This window comes from Mustela putorius, unplaced genomic scaffold (genome assembly GCF_011764305.1).
Source record: "Mustela putorius furo isolate JIRA1106 unplaced genomic scaffold, ASM1176430v1.1 tig00003859_pilon_pilon_pilon, whole genome shotgun sequence".
Classification (NCBI taxonomy): domain Eukaryota; kingdom Metazoa; phylum Chordata; class Mammalia; order Carnivora; family Mustelidae; genus Mustela; species Mustela putorius.
This window is the reverse complement of record NW_025422011.1, coordinates 32,134,739-32,155,217: the sequence shown is the minus strand read 5'-3', so window position 1 is coordinate 32,155,217 and position 20,479 is coordinate 32,134,739. Positions and strand designations below refer to the sequence as shown.

Sequence of the window (20,479 nt, the reverse complement as noted above, 5' to 3'; positions counted from 1 at the left end):
GCCTCTCTGCCTATTTGTGATCTCTGTCTGTTCAAATAAACAAATAAAATCTCAAAAAAAAAAAAAAGAATACAGGGGCACCTGGGTGGCTCAGTCGTTAAGCATCTGCCTTCCGCTCAGGTCATAATCCCAGAGTCCTGTGGTGTGGGATCGAACCCCACATCAGGCTCTCTGCTCAGCAGGGAACCTGCTTCCTCCTCTCTCTCTGCCTGCTGCTCTGCCTACTTATGATTTCTCTCTGTCAATAAATAAGTAAAATCTTTAAAAAAAAAAAAAAAAATGCTTGGGATTGAATCCCAGGTCCTGCACTATAAGATGCAAAACTCTAGACAAGTTACCTAAAGCCTCTAATTTCCATCTGTAAAATGGAAATAATTGGAGTATCTCCACATAAGTAATCTATGACTAAATGAGATGTTTGTAATGTGTTTGTATATCTAGCAAGCACTGAATAAATGTTAGCTATTACAATTAATTTGCATGTACTTCTTTTCCTCTCACTCAAAATATGCTGTCCTTAAGGGTGCCTGGCTGGCTCAGTGAGAAGAAGGTGCAGCTCTTCATCTGGTTGTGAGTTCAAGCCACACACTGGGTGTAGAGATTACTTAAAATTTTTTTTAAAAAGGAAAAAAAAATCTTATCTTTAGACCATAACTGAGAAAGAAGAAAAGAAAATCTTACTTCTGGATGTAAAAATCTGATAAATATTGTTTTTTAGAAAATTACTAGTATGAAAATAAATAACTAAAATAAATTTTAAAAAAAATTTACAAGTACACTGTAGCCACAATGCCTTAACTGCAGAGAATCTCTCACCCTTTGTACAATTTGCAGAAATAATAATATCAAATACTCAGAAAATATCTCTGATCCTAATGAAATGATTTTTCCACAACAGGGTAAAAATGTTTTATCAATACCAGATATACCTTATCTAAACCATCAACATTTTAAGAGTCCAAAACATAACAACTTTTAAAGGACAACAAAATAAATCCATTTTATAAAATAGTTTTTTTTATTCTAAGATTATTATAACTGGAATCAATTTGTAGACCTACTAAAACAACAAGAAATACAAAGAGAACAAATACATAGTAGCTTCTACTGAGGACTTTTAATAACAAGCAACTTCAAATCCAAAAACAAGTGATCTCATTACCATTCACTGTGTTTTTAACCCCAATAATGCCTGGACCATATTAGATAAACTTCATATATTCAAATAGTTATTTACTTCCTAAGAATAACTCATAGTTGTTGTTTTTTTAAAGATTTAAATAAATTGTTATTCATCTGAAAAAGAGAGAAAATCTTAAGCAGACTCTGCACTGAGCACAGGGGCCCGATGTGATATGAAATCTCACAACCCTGAGATCAAAACCTAAGCAGAAACCAAAAGGCAGACACTTCACTGTGCCACCTAGGCACCCCAGTTCATACTTATTTTAAGATATATCTGTATCATTCTCCTCTGATTTGGATACTTTGGGTTCTCAAGTTCCATAGCAAAGAAATTAGTTAGATCACTTTAAAAATCACATCAAGGGGCACCTGGGTGCCTCAGTCTTTAAGCATCTGCCTTTGGCTCTGGTTGTGATCGCAGAGCCCTGGGAGTGAGCCCTGCTTCAGGCTCCCTGGTCAGCAGGAAGCCTTAGGCTTCTCCCTCTCCCACTCCCCTTGGTTGTGTTCCCTCTCTCACTGTGTCTCTCTCTGTCAAATACATTTTTTAAAAACACTTTAAAAATAAATAAATAAATAATCTTTTTTTTTTTTTAAGATTTTATTTATTTGACAGAGAGAGAGATCACAAGCAGGCAGAGGGGGAGGGGAAGCAGTCTCCCCGCTGAGCAGAGAGCAAGATGAGGGGCTCGATCCCAGGACCCTGAGATCATGACCCGAGCCAAAGGCAGAGGCTTAACCCACTGAGCCACCCAGGCGCCCCATAAAGAATCTTTTTAAAATAATAATCAAATCAAAATATTTCAATTTCTTTCATAATTTACCCTCACTACCCACAATATGTTAATAACATTAAAAGTCTACATTATTTTTATTTTAATAAGACTAATGATCTTTTACAGGTAATTGAATCTGTGTCCACTAAGGGCACACTCTGGTATGGGAAGAAAAAACTAATATTAGAGTACCACCACATATAAAGTAACAAGTCAATAACAAAATGACAATCCAATGTTCACATGGGTAAATGATTTGAACAAACACTTTACCAATAAGCACAAGAATAACCAATGTTATCTATCACTGGAGAAATCTAGAAATTAAAACCACAGTGATATATTAGAACACATATTACAGGGACACCTGGGTGGCTCAGTCAGTTAAGTGTCTTGCCTTCAGCTCCAGTTCTGATCCCAGGGTCACAAGATCAAGCCCCACATCAGGCTCCCTACTCAGCAGAGAGCCTGCTTCTCCCTCTGTCTGCCCCTCTCCCTCCTTGGGCTCTCCCTCTGACAAGTAAATAAAAAAAAAAAGAAAAAAAGAAAAAACACATATCACAGAATGGCAAAACTAAAAATTACAAATTACAATTAACCCACTGAGCCACCCAGGCGTTTTAGCAAAGAAATTAGTTAGATCACTTTACAAATACTAATGAGATTGCAGAATCACTGCAATTCTCATACAATGTTGGTAGGGGAGTAAAATGCTACAATTCTTTTGGGAAAAGATGTGGCAGTTTTTTATAAGATTAAGCATATACCCACCTATGACTTGGAATTCAACTGCTAAATACTTACTACCAAAGAGAAACGAAAATGTATTTTCACAAAGGACTCAAGAATATTCATAGCAGTTTTATTCATTATAACCAAGAACTGGAAATAGTACAAGTATCCATCAACAAAAGGGTTAAACTGTTGTATATTACGGCAAAAAATAGAAGAAACTGGGGCGCCTGGGTGGCTCAGTGGGTTGAGCCGCTGCCTTTGGCTCGGGTCGTGATCTTGGGGTCCTGGGATCGAGTCCTGCATCGGGCTCTCTGCTCAGCGGGGAGCCTGCTTCCTCCTCTCTCTCTCTCTCTGCCTGCCTCTCTGCCTACTTGTGATCTCTCTCTGTCAAATAAATAAAAAATCTTTAAAAAAAAATAGAAGAAACTTATTGTAGAAATAACAAGTTGGATACATCTCAAAAACATACTGAGTGAAAGAATTACATAAAAGAGTATATGCTATATGATTCCACTTATATGAAGTTCTGGAATGGACAAAATTAATCCATGATGGAAAAAAAATAAAGAGTGACAGTAAGGGATCAAAATAATTTTAGCATAACTGTTTAATATTTTTCCCAATGTATTAATCTAGGTAACATAAAAGTCAAACCTGTCATGATTTTTAACCAAATGTAATGGATTTTTTAAAAATAATAGTCCTGGAGACCAACTACATAAGGAAGTAATAGCTATAGTGAGCAAAAAATAAAGTTATACTGGTTAAGTTTATTTTACCACATCCTTCGAAAGACTTGAGAAAAATAAAGCTAACCACCAACACTGATGAACTGTATATAGAACAAAAACACTTGGTTAAAATAAGGAACTAAAATTTCTGAGAATGGTAAATACGTTTGTTTTTTTGTTTTTATTTTATTTTATTTTATTTTTAAGATTTTATTTATTTATTTGACAGAGAGAAATCACAAGTAGATGGAGAGGCAGGCAGAGAGAGAGAGAGAGAGGGTAGCAGGCTCCCTGCTGAGCAGAGAGCCCGATGCGGGACTCGATCCCAGGACCCTGAGATCATGACCTGAGCCGAAGGCAGCGGCTTAACCCAATGAGCCACCCAGGCGCCCTGTTTTTTTGTTTTTAAAGATTTTATTTATTTATTTGTCAGAGAGAGTGAGCATAGGCAGACGGAGTGGAAGGCAGAGGCAGAGGGAGAAGGAGGCTCCCTGCTGAGCAAGGAGCCTGCTGCGGGACTCGATCCCAGGACGCTAGGATCATGACCTGAGTCAAAGGCAGCGGCTTAACGCCTGAGCCACCCAGGCATCCTGGTGGGTGTAAATAATAATAATTATTATTAAATAATAATAAATATTATTGATATAATTTATTATATTAATTTATTATATTATTATATAATATTATTATATGTTATAATATATTATATATTACTATGTTGTTATATTAATTTATTATAATAATATAAGATATTATTATTTAATAATAATAACTTATTGATAAATTGATTATTCAGGGGGAAAAAAGAGTGACAGTGACAGCCCCTGGGAGGACAGAGGCAAGAATGGACTGGAAACAGGCATAAAGGAAAACTTTAAGAAAATGGTACTATACTGTATCTTGATAAGGAATTGGGTTATACAGTGTATAAAATTTCTAAAAATGTAAACTTTAAGATGTATATCTCATTATACATAAATTTTACATCAAAAGAAAAAAGGTCAAAAGAATTTTTTTTTTTTTTTTAAAGATTATTTATTTATTTATTTGACAGAGAGAGAGATCACAAGTAGGCAGAGAGGCAGGCAGAGAGAGAGAGAGAGAGAGAGGAGGAAGCAGGCTCCCTGCTGAGCAGAGAGCCCGATGCGGGACTCGATCCCAGAATCCTGAGATCATGACCTGAGCCGAAGGCAGCGGCTTAACCCACTGAGCCACCCAGGCGCCCAAAAGAATGTTTTTTTTAATTTATCTGACCTATCATCACATAACTCTGAAAGAAATCATCACATAACTCTGAAAGAAATTATTATTTATTTCTATTTAGAGGGGCTGCCCTCACTGTCCTGCATGAATGAATAAAAGAATGATTTTTATACTCTTTTTTCTTATTAACATATAAATGTATTATTTGTTTCAGGAGCACCTGGGTGGCTCAGTGCGTTAAGCCTCTGCCTTCAGCTCAGGTCCTGATCTCTGGCTCCTGGGATCGAGCCCCCCCACACCCCCACATCCCACACACCCCCGCCCCCGCAGCAGGCTCTCTGCTCAGCAGGGAGCCTGATCCCCCCCCCCCCGCCTGCCTCTCTGCCTACTTGTGATCTCTGCCAAATAAATACATAAAATCTTTTTTTAAAAAATCAACATTTAGATAGGGACAAAAGGAAATAAGCACATATATCATTCATATTTTATAGTGATTTTAATGATTCTAGATTTTTTTTCAGAGGGGGGAAGGTGGCAGAAGGGACAGAGGGAGAAAATCTTTTTCTTGGTAACACTGAACAGTAATATTTTGTTTTTTTAATTAACATATAATGTATTATTTGTTTCAGGGGTATGGGTTTGTGATTCATCAGTCTTACACAACACCCAGCACTCACCACCACATATACCCTCCCCAATGTCCATTACCCAGCCACCACATCCCCCTTCCCACCCCCAGCAACCCTGTTTCCTATGATTAAGAGTTTTGTCTCCCTCTATGGTTTCATCTTGCTTCATTATTTCCTCTCTTCCCCTATGATCCTCTGCCTTGTTTCCTAAATTCTGCATATCACTGAGACCATATAACTGCCTTTCTCTGAATGACTTATTTTGCTTAGCATAATACCTTCTAGCTCCATCCACACTGCAAGATTTTAATTTTTGATGGCTGTGTAATACTCCATTGTAGATCTATACCACATCTTTATCCATATATCTGTTGATGGATATCTGGGCTTTTCCCATAGCTTGGCTATTGTGGACACTGCTGCTATAAACACTGGGGTGCAAGTGTTCCTTCGGATCACGATATTTGTATCTTTGGGGTAAATACCCAGGAATGCAATTGCTGGGTCATAGGGTAGCTCTATTTTCAACTTTTGAGGAACCTCCATACTGTGTTCTAGACTGCCTGCATTCCGACCAACAGTGTAGGAGGGTTCCCCTTGGGAGAAAGAATCTTAAGCAGGCTCCATGCCCAGCACTGAGCCCCACATGAGGCTCGATCTCACAACCTTGAGATCATGACAAGCCAAAATTAAGAGTCAGATACTTAGGGGCGCCTGGGTGGCTCAGTGGGTTAAGCCGCTGCCTTCGGCTCAGGTCATGATCTCAGGGTCCTGGGATCGAGTCCCGCATCGGGCTCTCTGCTCAGCAGGGAGCCTGCTTCCCCCTCTCTCTCTCTCTCTGCCTGCCTCTCCATCTACTTGTGATTTCTCTCTGTCAAATAAATAAATAAAATCTTAAAAAAAAAAAAAGAGTCAGATACTTAACTAAGCCACCAAGGTACCCCTCCACATTTTTATCCCCAAAAGACATGAAGCTAGAAATATCAGATATAGCAAATAAATACTCAAACAAGTTTTTTTTTAATTTATCTGACCTATCATCACATAACTCTGAAAGAAACTATTACTTACTTCTATTTAGAGGGGCTGCCCCCACTGTCCTGCATGAATGAATAAAAGAATGATCTTTATACTCTTTTTTCTTATTAACATATAAATTATTATTTGTTTCAGGAGCACCTGGGTGGTTCAGTGGATTAAGCCTCTGCCTTCAGCTCAGGTCATTATCTCAGTGTCCTGGGATCAAGCCCTGCATCAGGCTCTCTGCTTATCAGGGAGCCTGCTCCCCCCACCCACCCACCCACCTGCCTATTTGTGATCTTGTCAAATAAATAAATACATAAAAATGTATTATTTGTTTCAGGGGGGATTCATCAGTCTTACACAATTCATAGCACTCACCATAGCACATACCCTCCCTAATGTCCATCACCCAGCCACTCCGTTTCTTCCACTCTCCTTCCCTCCAGCAACCCTCAGTTTGTTTCCTGAGATTAAGAGTCTCTTATGGTTTGTCTCCCTCTCTGGTTTCATCTTGTTTCGTTTTTCGCTCCCTTCCCCTATAAGCCTCTGTCTTATTCCTCAAATCTCTCATATTTGTGAGATCATATGATAATTGCCTTTCTCTGGTTGACTTATTTTGCTTAGCATAATACCCTCTAGTTCTATCCACACCATTGCAAATGGCAAGATTTCATTTTCTGATGGCTGCATAATATTCCATTGTATACGTGTGTGTGTGTGTGTGTGTGTGTATCACGTCTTCTTTATCCATTGATTCTTATACTCTTGAAACATTAATGGTAACTATGATTAATTCAAACTACTAAAATGTCAATTACTATTAAGAAATGCAATAACTTCTAATGGAGTAAATTATGAACTTTGTTTATACATATGTCACAGATTCATACTTTAATAGAGTACATATACATACATGCAGGCATGTGTGCAAAGTTTAGCATACATATCTCTGCCTCTGTTTATCAGGTTACATGCTCTATATAAATAACAAATAATGTTCATTTTATTCATTCATTTAATTTCTACAGAATTCAGGTTTTCTAAAGTACACAATTTAAAAATTAGCTTATCTCTAGAAATTAGTTAGGCCAAAGAACACTGCATGTTCTTTCTCATAAAAGTTTTTTTTTTTTTTTAATTGAAGTAACACTAGTATATAACACTATGTAAGTTTCAGGGGTACAAAATAACACACACACAAATTTTTTTTTTTTTTTAAGAGAAGGAGGGGAGGGACGCCTAAGTGGCTCAGTTGGTTAAGCATCTGCCTTCAGCTTGAGCCATGATCCTAGAGTCCTGGGATCAAGTCCCACATCAGGCTCCTTGCTCAGTTGGGAGCCTGCTTCTCCCTCTGCCTGCCACTCCCCTTGCTTGCATTCTTTCTCTCTGAGGAAGGCAGGCTGGCAGGCAGGCAGGCAGACAGGCAGAGAGGGAGGGGCAGGGTGGGGTAGAAGCAGACAAAGAGAGTAGGAATCCCAAGTAAGCTCCACACCCAGCACAGGGCTCAATCTCAACACCCTGAGTTTACAATCCCTGCCAAAGTCAAGAGTTGGATGCCTAACCAAGTAAGCCATCCAGGCACCCTAACTTTACTACAGTTTTACATCTATATATACTACAAAGTGATCACCACCAAAAATCTAATTACCAACCACCACCACAAAACTGACCTCTTCATCTATTTTGCGTACCTCCCAACTCCCTCAGTCTATTCTCTAGTAACCATCAGTCTATTCTCTGTATCTAGGAGGTTCTATATTGCTTTGTTTGTCCATTCTGTTTTCTAAGATTCTACATACTAATGAGATCATATTATGTTTGTCTTTCTCTATCTAACTTAATTCATTTAGGTTCATCCATTTTGTCACAATGGCAAGATTTCCCTTTTTATGGCTGAATAATATTCCATTCTATGTACTCCACATTTTCTTTATCCATTCATCCACTGATAGACACTTAGGTTGTTTCCACATCTTGGCTACTGTAGATAAGGCTGCAATGAACACAGGGGTGCATTTGTCTTTCTGAATTAGTGTTTTCATATTCCTTAAATAGCCAGAAGTGTAATAGGTGAATTATATGGTAGACTGTTCTTAATTTTCTGAGGAATTTCCATACTGTTTCCCACCAACAGTGTACAAAGCTTCCCTTTTTTCCATATCCTCTCAAGCACTTCTTTCTTTCTTTCTTTCTTTTTAAGGATTTTATTTATTTATTTGACAGAGAGAGACACAGCAAGAGAGGGAAAACAGGCAAGAGTGTGTGTGCATTCTTGGTTCCCTTGTTATAAATCAATTATGTGTTAGTTTCATTTCTGGGCTCTCAGTTCTGTTCCAATGATCTACATGTCTATTTACAATGCCAATACCATACTGTTTGATTACTACAGCTTTGTAGCAGAGTTTGAAATCAAGGAATGTGATACATCTGGTTTTGTTCTTTCTCAAGACTGTGTTGGCTATTTGGCATCTTTTATGGTTCTGTACAAATTTTAGAATTATTTGTTCTAGTTCTGTGAAAAATGCCACTGAAATATTGATAAAAAGTCATTGAGGGGCCCCTGGGTGGCTCAGTCAGTTAAGTCTCTATCTTCGACTCAGGTCATGATCCTGGGGTCCTGGGATCAAGCCCTGGGATCAAACCTTCCTACCCTGATGGGGGCCTGCTTCTCCCTCTCCCTCTGCCTGCTGCTCCCCCTGCTTATGTGCTCGATCGCGCGTGTGCGCTCTCTCTCTCTCTCTCTCTGTCCAATAAATAAAATCTTTTTTAAAAATTGTACTGAATCTATAGATGGTTTTAGGTAGTATGGACAGTTTTAACAATATTAACTCTGAGTACAAAATATCTTTCCATGTATTTGTGTCTTCATTTTCTTTCATGAATGTATTACAGCTTACAGTGTACAGGTGTTTTACCTCCTTGGTTAAATTTATTCCTAGGTATTTTATTCTTTTTGATGCAATTGTAAATGGGACTGCTTTCTTATTTTTTCCTTTCTGATAGTTCATTAGTGTATGGAAATGCAATAAACTTCTGTATATTGATTTTGCATCCTGCAACTTTACTAAATTCATTTATTAGTTCTAACAGATTTCTGACAGAGACTTTAGGATTTTCTATGAATAGTATCATGTTATCTACAAATACTGAAAGTTTTACCCCTTACTTTCTCATTTCAATGCCTTTTATTTCTTTTGTTTGCCTTATTGCTGTGGCTAGGGCTTCTAATATTATGCTGAATAAAAGTGGCATCCTTAAAAAAAAAAAAAAAAGTGGCATCCTTGTCTTGTTCCTGATCTTAGAGGAAAAGCTTTCAGCTTTGTTTTGTTTTCTAATATAAGCTCTACTCCCAACATGGGGCTTTAACTCCCAACCCCAAGATCAAGAGTCACATGCTCTACCAACTGAGCCAGACAAACACCCCAAGGTTTCACCGTTGAGCATGTTAGCTCTGGGTTTGTCATAAATGGCCTTCAGTATACTGAAGTACAATTTCTCTATACCCACTTTGTTGAGAGTTTTTATCATAAACGGATGTTGAGTTTTGTCAAATGCTTTTTTTTTTTTGCACCTATTGATGTATCATTTTTAGCTTTAATTTTGTTAAACTATATTGACGATATTAAAAAGAAGAATATGACATATCAAATGGAAATTTTATCCTGGCTGAAATTAAAATATCTGGAACACATTCAACATATTAAAAAATCCTCATGGGAAAAGTAAGGGAATACTTGAACATCTATTATCCCTAAAAACCAAGGAAGTATTTAACATTCAAAAATAATACAACTCAACCACTACTTCAGAAAAATTACCCAATTAAGTCTTAAACAACAACCTGATAACTACCCCAAAATTCATGATTTATAAAGATAATATTAAAAAATAACACTGTAAGATAATTCAAGATGTTTATATGACTGTGCTTCCACCTTAGGTAAAGTCTAGTATGGGACATTTGGAAATAGCAGACAGCTTGGAGACTTTAACACTTAACATAGTTAAATTCAAAGATGGTTCTACAGCCATACTAACCTCTTCATGGCTCCAGGGTACTTATAATGAGAAAGGAATAGCCAGCAGCCATGATCTTCCCCCCTACTCCCATCAATAATTTATATAGTGACTCAGTCTTCCTCATTTATAACCCTAATAATCAAAGTACTTCAGGAAAACTAAGCTTATCAGGAAAAAAAAATGAGAATAAATGATTTTTTTAATTTTCTTTTAAAGATTTTATTTATTTATTTGACAGAGAGAGAGATCACAAGTAGGCAGAGAGGCAGGCGGGGGGAGGGGGGACCAGGCTCCCCACTGAGCAGAGAGCCTGATATGGAGCTCCAACCCAGGACCCCGAGACCATGACCCAAGCTGAAGGCAGAGGCTTGACCCACTGAGCCATCCAAGTGCCCCAAGAATAAATGATTTAGTGTTTAAAGATCTGATCTTTATACTAGGAGTTCTCATTTTAGGGAAAGTACCTGTTGCGGGGGGTGGGGGGAGGAAAAGGATGGCATCCTGGCTACCATCTGACATAAGTAAATTGTTCATTCAAAATGCACTTCACAATATTTAATAGGGTGTTTTTTATGTGCCAGGTATTTTACTAGGGACCAGGAATTTTTAAAAAGAAAGGAAGGAGGGGTGCCTGGGTGGCTCAGTGGGTTAAGCTGCTGCCTTCGGCTCAGGTCATGATCTCAGGATTCTGGGATCGAGTCCCGCATCAGGATCTCTGCTCAGCAGGGAGCCTACTTCCCTCTCTCTCTCTCTGCCTGCCTCTCTGTCTACTGTGAACTCTCTCTGTCAAATAAATAAATAAAATCTTTAAAAAAAAAAAAGGAAGGAAGGAAGGAAGAAAAAGAAAAATGAGTAGGATACAGTTCCTTTCTAGAAGAGCATTATAGTCAAGTACAAAAGTCAGCAAAATAATCAGCACAAAAAGCATCTTTTTTTTTTTTAAGATTTTATTTATTTATTTGACAGAGAGAGATACAGCAAGAGAGGGAACACAAGCAGGGGGAGGGGGAGAGGGAGAAGTAGGCTTCTGGCTGAGCAGGGAGCGGATGCAGGGCTCCTTCCCAGAACCCTGGGATCATGACCTGAGCAGACGCTTAACAATGGAGCCACGCAGGCACCCCAAGTATCTGTTTTTTAAATGTTAAACTACCCGTATCCCAGGACAATTAATATGAGAAGATCCAGGGAACTCAATAAAAACCATATCCAACTGAAATTTTGTGAAATACGCCTAAATATTACATACATCTAGGTAAAACACATCAATATAAAAATAACAAATGCCACTTTAAGGTACTTTTTCTGCTAGGCAGAAGACCCTATTTATGAGTTCATGTAATCTTCAACAATCTTAGGAAGCAGAGACTACCATTACTATTATTGTTACTGTTATCTCATCTCTAATTTCTCAAATTGTGTCCTCTTCTATTTTGTACTTTTTCAGTGAGGATATGCATGAGGTAATGTAACTGGCTGGTCACACCTGAGCATAAATTCTCGAGTCAGACAACCTGAGTTTGAATTTCTTAACCACCTACTAAAGTGTGACTATACAAATCAATGTATCTTCTGTAAGCCTGGGATAGTGGTAACTAGGATGTCTCAGTCAATGACAGAGCACTGAGGCCTTAGAGGACCAGGAGACGCCAATCATTGGTAGAGAGTATGGCCCTGTCATGCAGGACACCATGACTGCAGGATACAGGTAAAGCAGATTTCAGATGTCCTCTGCCAATGACACTTCAAATACCATAAGGCATCCTAGGTATGAATTTGAAGCCAAACTACTGAAAAATTAAACACAGTGACACGACCATTTTATTGAAGAAAAAAAATTACTCTTGTTTTATCTCCAGGATTTTAAGTCTTCTTTAACATATGAAAATCCCTTTAGAAACTTCCTTTATCTCTACCCTACCCCTATAAACAATTTAAAAGTATATAATCAATCTCTCCTCGTAATCACAGTTTGGCAATTTTTGCCCATGGGTCTTGTGTCCCGTGCTATAATAAAAGCACCTTTTTGCACCCCCCCCCCAAAAAATAAAAATTACTCTGGTAGCAGTATGGAACTAGACAGAGAAGAATTTAACCAAAAAAAAGAAATAAGTATATTCCTATAGCAGATCACTAGCTACCTCCTAATAGCTACAATGATAATGGTGGTGGTGGTGATGGTGGCGGTTGACAGAAGCCCCAGTTTTAAGTAGGGATACGGATCACATTTCTCAGTATCCTGTCAACTAACTTTCAACCAAACAAGGTGATGTGGGCCTAAAGGGAAGGAGTCATCCCTCTTCTCCACTTCGTCCATCCTCTTACTCAGCACACAGATGTGACAGGGTTAAGATGTTAAATATAAAGCTGGAAGCAGCCTATACAAACCCAAAACAGTCTAGACCCAGGACTTTACGTGAAAGAGAAATAAATTTCCATATTGGGGTTTTTTTATTGTTTTAAGATTTTTTTATTTGACAGAGAGAGAGAGAGCTGAGAGCAGGAACACAAGCAGGGGGAGTGGGAGAAGGAGAAACAGGCTTCCTGCCTACAAAAAGCCCAATGCCAGCTTGATCCCAGGACTCTGGGATCATGACCTGAGCCGAAGATGGACACTTAATGACTGAACTACCCAGGAGTCCCAAATTTCTATATTGTTGAGAACATTTATGTTATTAGATCTCTACTAAAGGCAGTCAAACGTCTATCAAAACAGAGTGCTCTTTATAGCAATGGAAAAGGACCCGAACCATGGCAGTGACAGTAGAAACAGAAAGAAAAAGAGGAATGTGAGAAAAACTTAAGAAAAATAAAATACTTTTAAGTGAAAATGAAGGAGAAAAGGAAAAATGTGGCAAGCTTCTGATATGAGTGAATGACCAAGGTGAAAAGATTTGGAAGAGCAAAGGATATTTACTCAGCAATGCTGAATTTCCAACTCCTCTAAGACTTAGGTGGATGTTTTTTTTCTGTAGGCAGTTCCACGTCCTAGTCCCCACCTACATACCCTTGCTAGTATCCTCTTGATGTCTGAAGGCTGTCCAAAAATCCTAATGATTACAAATTTAGTAGGTTTCATACTGATAAGGATGTGAGCCTTTTTTTTTTTTTTTTTAGATTTTATTTATTTATTTGAGAGAGAGAGAGAGTGAGAGAAGGTACAGGGGGAGGAGCAGAGGGAGAAACACACTCCCCGGATGAGCAGGGAACCCAACATGGGGCTCAATCGATCCCAGGACCTTTGGATCATGAGTTGAGCCAAAAGCAGATGCTTAACCAACTAAGCCACCCAGATGCCAAAGATGTGAGTCTTTTAAGTAATTTTTCCATTTCTCTGCTAGTGAGACTGATCAAGCATAATAAAATTACAAATTCCTCAAGAACAAGGCCAACATCTACACCCCAACCCGACCACTCACTCAATAGACATTTGACTGACTGGCTTAAAGGAAGCCATTTGAAAATTCACTTATGAAAGTCTGCTGATCTTTCTCTGAAGGTGAAGGATCTGATTTTTTTTCTAAATGCTCTACTCCTATTAATAGAACCTGTAAAAGAGGGTGCCTGAGTGGCTCAGTGGGTTAAGTGTCTGTCTTTGTCTCAGGTCATGATCCCAGAGTCCTGCAATCAAGACTTGCATTGGGCTATCTGCTCAGTGGAGAGTGTGCTTCTCCCTCTCCCCCTCCCTGTGTGCTCTTTCTCATAATTCTTGAAGAAAAAAAAAAAAGAAAGAAAGAAAGGAAAAAAAAGGAAGAACCTGTAAAAGAGAACTTTCAGTATCTGGCTTGTTTTTTGCTGTAGCATGATGCCTGGCCCATAAGAGCCTCAAATAAACAAATAACTAAACAGTATATTTACCTGAGAATTCCCCAACTTCAACAGGGGACTGCACACAATGTAAGAACATGAGCCATGCACTTTAAAAACAAACAAACAAACAAACCAGGATTCAGAACCTGATGCCACCAGTCCCAGCTATATAACCCTGAACAAATTACTTAAGGTCTCCAAGTCTCAGTAACTGCACTTATCTTATGTATTTGTTGAGAGAAATTAATGATAAATAAAGTTTGGCATATGGTATTTGATAAATGACAGCCATGTTAATGGAAACTATCTATCCCATCCTTCAATTTAAAAAGGCCAGATAATGTTATCATATAATCTCCTGAACTATATTGTGGTAACTTTATGAAATGTTACAGTGTTTTCAAATATCCTTCATGCTTCTACAACCATATTTCTCAAACACACAATCTGAACAATAGCAGTGAAAGAAAATTTGGGGGACAAAGAAGAGTAATACAGTTAACTTGCATTTTTAAAAGCCTTCAGTTTTTCACCAATCTAAATCAATCTTTAGGGACGCCTGGGTGGCTCAGTTGGTTAAGCAGCTGCCTTCAGCTCAGGTCATGATCCCAGCGTCCTGGGATTGAGTCCCACATCAGGCTCCTTGCTCAGCAGGGAGTCTGCTTCTCCCTCTGCCTCCGTCTGCCATTCTGTCTGCCTGTGTTCGCTCTCTCTCCCTCTCTCTCTGACAAATAAATAAAAAAATCTTAAAAAAAATAAATTAATCTTTATTGTTGTTCCCTCTCAATTTGTTCCTCCTTTAAAAAAAAAAAATGAGTTTTGGGGCGCCTGGGTGGCTCAATGGGTTAAAGCCTCTGCCTTCGGCTCAGATCGTGATCTCAGGGTCCTGGGATTGAGCCCCACATCAGGCTCTCTGCTCATCGGGGAGCCTGCTTCCTCCTCTCTCTCCCTGCCTCTCTGCCTACTTGTGATCTCTGTCAAATAAATAAATAAACTCTTTTTTTAAAAAATGAGTTTTGTTAATCTAGTCCTGTGTGGATCCTGATTTATGCAGGCTACAATTATTTGGTAAAATATCTGTCTCAAAAGAAAAACAAGTAGCATTCTTTTCAAATTCCATTCAACCGCGTGGGACAATTACAAAGCATTTGTAAAATTCACTCCAGTCCCAACTGCTACTTTCCATTGCAAATTAATGTTCATACTATTATTTTCCAAGCTTGTTCTGACACTTGATTTCTTTCTCTAAATGTAGCTGGACTTAGCTTAAGCTGGAAAAAACGAAGCACATATTTTTACCTACAAGCAGATGTCAATAAGTATAAACAGATTTTTTTCACTTAAAAACTTGCCTCGGGGTGCCTGGGTGGCTCAGTGGGTTAAGCCTCTGCCTTTGGCTCAAGTCGTGATCCCAGGGTCCTGGGATGGAGCCCCACATTGGACTCTCTGTTCAGCAGAGAGCCTGCTTCCTCCTCTCTCTCTCCCTGCCTCTCTGCCTACTTGTGATCTCTGTCTGTCGAATAAATAAATAAAATCTTGGGCGCCCGGGTGGCTTAGTGGGTTAAAGCCTCTGCCTTCGGCTCAGGTCATGATCCCAGGGTACTGGGATCGAGCTCTGTGTCAGGCTCTCTGCTCAGCGGGGAGCCTGCTTCCTCCTCTCTCTCTGCCTGCCTCTCAGCCTGCTTGTGATCTCTGCCTGTCAAATAAATAAATAAGATCTTAAAAATAAATAAATAAATAAAATCTTTAAAAAAACTTGCCTCAAAACTAGTTATTTTCTTTTTTTAAAAAAGATTTTATTTATTTATTTGACAGAGATCACAAGTAGGCAAAAGCAGGTGAGTCGGTGGGGAGGGGGCAGGCTCCAAGCTGAGCAGAGAGCCACATGAAGGGCTCAATCCCAGGACCCTGAGATCATAACCTAAGCCTAAGGCAAAGGCTTAATCCACTGAGCCACCCAGGAACCCCAAAACTAGTTATTTCCTTAAAAAAAAAAAACAACAACTATTTTCTCTAAACCAAAATCTTCAATTTCAAGTTTTCAAGCCTATATTTTAAATAAAGTGAATTGATAGCATATTGGCTTAAAGGAAAAAATAAATTGAGATGTCAAGTTCCCAAACACATTGTTTTTTCAAATCATAGTGCTGACCTTGTAAATTAATAAAATATACAAAGAGCTACAAACAATGGATCAAGGGAAAAGAAGTAATCTACTTCTGACGGTCTTATCAATGGAAAATGGGAAGATACAAATTTGTACTCCTAACTCAGTCTATTAGGGAAATCACTAAAAAGAAAGTTCTATAAATCTATCTATTTGATAAATGCCAACTAAATAATTAGTCACCTCTGATTAGGTAAAGTAGTCTGCTAAAACAACATAACTATCTGGGGCACCTAGGTGGCTCAGTGGGTTAAGCCTCTGACTTCGGCTCAGGTCATGATTTCAAGGTCCTGGGATGGAGCCTTACATTGGGCTCCCTGCTCAGCGGAAGGCCTGCTTCTCCCTCTCCCACTCCCCCTGCTTGTGTTCTCTCTCTTGCTGTGTCTTCTATCAAATAAAATCTTTTGGAAAAAAAAGTACACCTATTTAAAAAAAATCTCTAAAAAGAAAAAACAAAACAATATAAGTATCTCTGCTGAAAGGATTTTTTCTCCAGTTTCAAAAATTTGTCTATTCAAAGAATATTGGGATTTATTTGGGCCATGCCCTCAAGGAACTCTCAGTCTAGATAAATCAGACAAATACAAAAGGGAAGAGCATATAATTTTCAGAACTTAAATTACTGGTTTTAAATATGTTTGGGCCATATAAAGGCCTAGGACATATAAAGGCCAAAGACCAGTAGCAATCTCTAACTTTCAGAGACATAATTTGAGTTAGGCATATATCTGATATCTCTGCTCCAATTCCTTAGCATTTTCACCCACATGAAGCTATTCAGTTTACTCTGTTGCTGCTTAAGCCATAAATCTTATTAAGCGATTTTTTTTCTAATTAAAATCCCTCTGAAGAAAATGGGAGTATGAAGTAACACAGTCTTTCTGGAAGAGAACTGAGCAATATACCTCACAACTTTTTTTTTTTTTTTTAATGTTCTTTTGGCATTCAAAAATGGCTGGAACCAGAAATTTGAGTGATGTTTCCAAGCTCTGCCTCTCTCTCTCATGCTTTGGCTATCTCTGACTTTATTCAATATTCAGCCAGACTCTCTAAACACAGTACGGAAAATACACACCAGAAACCCCAACTAAGTCACAATCTCCAACCTTAGTCACCCTTGTAGAAAGAGAATGTCTTGTTCCTTCCAAAAGAAAAGATCCAGAGATGGCTCTTATTAGCCCAGTTTAAAATAGGGGGTGGGAGTAACTAGGACTAGCATTTTCCCTGGGACTAAAAGAAAGAGAAGACATGCCTCCCAAAGAAAAGGATGTTGGAGAAAAAATTAGCACATGTCCATATAAATAAACATATCCTTTGATCCAGCAATCCCACTTCTAGAAATTAAAACTTGCACTATTATTGTGTTACAATTTTTATTATTTTTTATTTTATTTTATTTAAAATCAATTAACATGGGGCACCTGGGTGGCTCAGTTGGTTAAGCAACTGCCTTCAGCTCAGGTCTCGATCCCAGGGTCCTGGGATTGAATCCCATGTCGGGCTCCCTGCTCAGTGGGGAGCCTGCTTCCCCCCCACTGCCTGCCTCTCTGCTTACTTGTGCTCTTTCTCCCTCTGTCAAATAAATTAAACCTTTTTAAAAATTATAATAAGATAAAATAAATTAACATGGTGTATTACTAGTTTCAGAGACAGTTTAATGATTTATCAATTGCATATACCACCCAGTGCTCATTACATCAAGTGCCCTCCTTAATACCAGTCACTCATTTACCCCACCACCCTCACTTTCCCTTCAGCAACCCTTAGTTTATTTCCTATACTTAAGAGTCTCTTATAATTTGTCTCCCTCTCTGATTTCATTTTATTTTATTTTCCCCTCCCTTCCTCTATTTCATCTGTCCCATGTCTCCAAAGCCATAAGAGACCTAGGAATAAACCTAACCAAACAGGCAAAGGATTTGTACTCAGAAAACTACAGAACACTCATTTAAAAAATTGAGGAAGACACAAAGAAATAGAAAAACGTTCCATGCTCATGGATTAGAAGAACAAATATTGTTCAAATGTCTATGCTCCCTATAGCAATCCACACATTCAATGCAATCCCTATCAAAATGCCATCAACTTTTTTCACAGCTGGAACAAATAATCCTAAAATTGGTATGGATCCAGAAAAGGCTTTGAATAGTCAAAGGAATGTTGAAAAAGAAAACCAAAACTGGTGCTCAAAATTCTGATGCATCTACAATTTTCTCATATGTCTGTTATCCATCTGTATGTCTTCTTTGGAGAAGTGCCTATACATGCCTTCTGTCATTGATTGATTGAATTATTTGTTCTTTGGGTGTTGAATTTGGTAAGTTTTTTTTACAGATTTTGGATACTACTAACCTTTTACCTAATATGTCATTTGCAAATTTCTTCTCCCATCCTGTCGGTTGTCTTTTGGTTTTGTTGACTGTTGCTTCCTTTGTTGTGCAAAAATTTTTCATCTTGATGAAGTTCCAATAGTTCATTTTTGCCTTTGTTCCCCTTGCCTTCGGAGATGTGTCTAGCAAGAAGTTGCTATAGCCGAGGTCAAAGAGGTTGCTGCCTGTGTTCTCTAGGATTTTGATGGATTCCTTTCTCCCATTTAGGTCTTTCATCCATTTTTAGTCCATTTTTGTGTTTGATGTAAGGAAATAATCCACTTACATTCTTCTGCATGTGGCTGTCCAAGTTTCCCAACACCATTGTTGTAGAGACTGTCTTTTTTCCATTGGATATTCTTTCCTGCTCTGTTGAAGATTTCTTGACCATAGGGTTCAGGGTCTATCTACCTCTGGGTTCTCTGTTCTGTCCCTGATCTACTTGTCTTTGTTTGTGCCAGTACTATATTGTGTTGACGATTACAACTTTGGTTTCTTGTTTTTTGTTTTTTAAGATTTTATTTAGGGGCACCTGGATGGCTCAGTTGTTACACATATGCTTTCAGCTCAGGTTACAATCCCGGGGTCCTGGGATCAAGCCCCATATCAGGCTCCCTGCTCCGCCCGCAGGAAGCCTGCTTCTCCCTCTCCCACTCTCCCTGCTTGTGTTCCCTCTCTTGCTGTGTAGCACCCCAATGTTCTCCTAGCTGCCTGTTGAGCCCAGCACCCAGCCACGGCTTGTTGCTGGATCAAGCCATTGACCTCCTTGTGGCCATCTTCCACAAGTACTCAGGCAGTGAAGGGACAAGAACACTCTGACCAAGAAGGAGCCAAAGGAGCTACTCCAGAAAGAGCTCACCACTGGCCAGAAGCTGCAGAATGTGGACACTGCAAAGGTGATAAAGGACCTGGACCAGAACAAGGACCAACTGGTAAACTTCCAAGAATATGTCACCTTCCTGGGAGCCGTTCTGTTAATCTACAATGATAACCTAAAAAATCAGGAAGGCAGAGATACACTCTGTCAGGCCTAACTCAAATCCAGTGGTGGGTAACTGTATAAAAAAATTTTTTTATTAAAAAAAAAGTGAGGGCGCCTGGGTGGCTCAGTGGGTTAAGCCTCTGCCTTCAGCTCAGGTCATGATCTCAGGGTCCTGGGATCGAGCCCCACATCAGGCTCTCTGCTTGGCAGGGAGCCTGCTTCCTCCCCTCTCTCTCTGCTTGCCTCTCTGCCTACTTGTGATCTCTCTCTGTGAAATAAATAAATAAAATCTTAAAAAAAAAAAAAAAGTGATAGGAGAGCTTTTAGAAAACATTATTTCAGTTTAACTGTACAAATTAAACCAGTCCAGGATTTAGATGTTTGGGGATTTGAACTACTGTTTTTTAAAAACTGCTTCAACAAACATTCATGCTTACTGAGTAATAAAAATGGTATCATTATTTGTTCAGATTAAAATCAAACAGGAAAGATTACAAAGCATTAATTAAATATGAACACATAGTTCTACAAAACTTATTTTTCTTTTAAAGGTAACAGAAAATGTGACGCTTGTTTAGCTGCACTTTGAGTTGTGGGTGAATGTTATGACCATGTTTCTAGGTAACATCAAAGTTTTGTCAATGCTGAGAACATGGGTGGAAAACAGGTACAAATACAAAGATGCCTTCTTCCCACAGTTCTGTATACGCTATATTATTCTTTTCCTATGTTGAATTCTAATACAGCAGACCAGCTGGTGCTGTAGTTTAAGGCCTGTGGTTAAAGAATGAAATGTCTCCTAAAACACAGTCCTGACATAATCATCTAGAAGAGACAGATCCTTGGACAGGAAAC

At 38.7% G+C, this 20,479-nt stretch overlaps 1 protein-coding gene and 1 pseudogene across 3 annotated transcripts in view; one reads left to right on the top strand and one right to left on the bottom strand.

The window, feature by feature from the left end:
• The window catches only part of SBF2 (SET binding factor 2), a 468,206-nt gene that overhangs the window by 429,303 nt on the left and 18,424 nt on the right, over positions 1–20,479 (bottom strand). The window lies entirely within an intron of this gene.
• Positions 11,988–19,676, top strand: LOC123387756 (annotated as a pseudogene).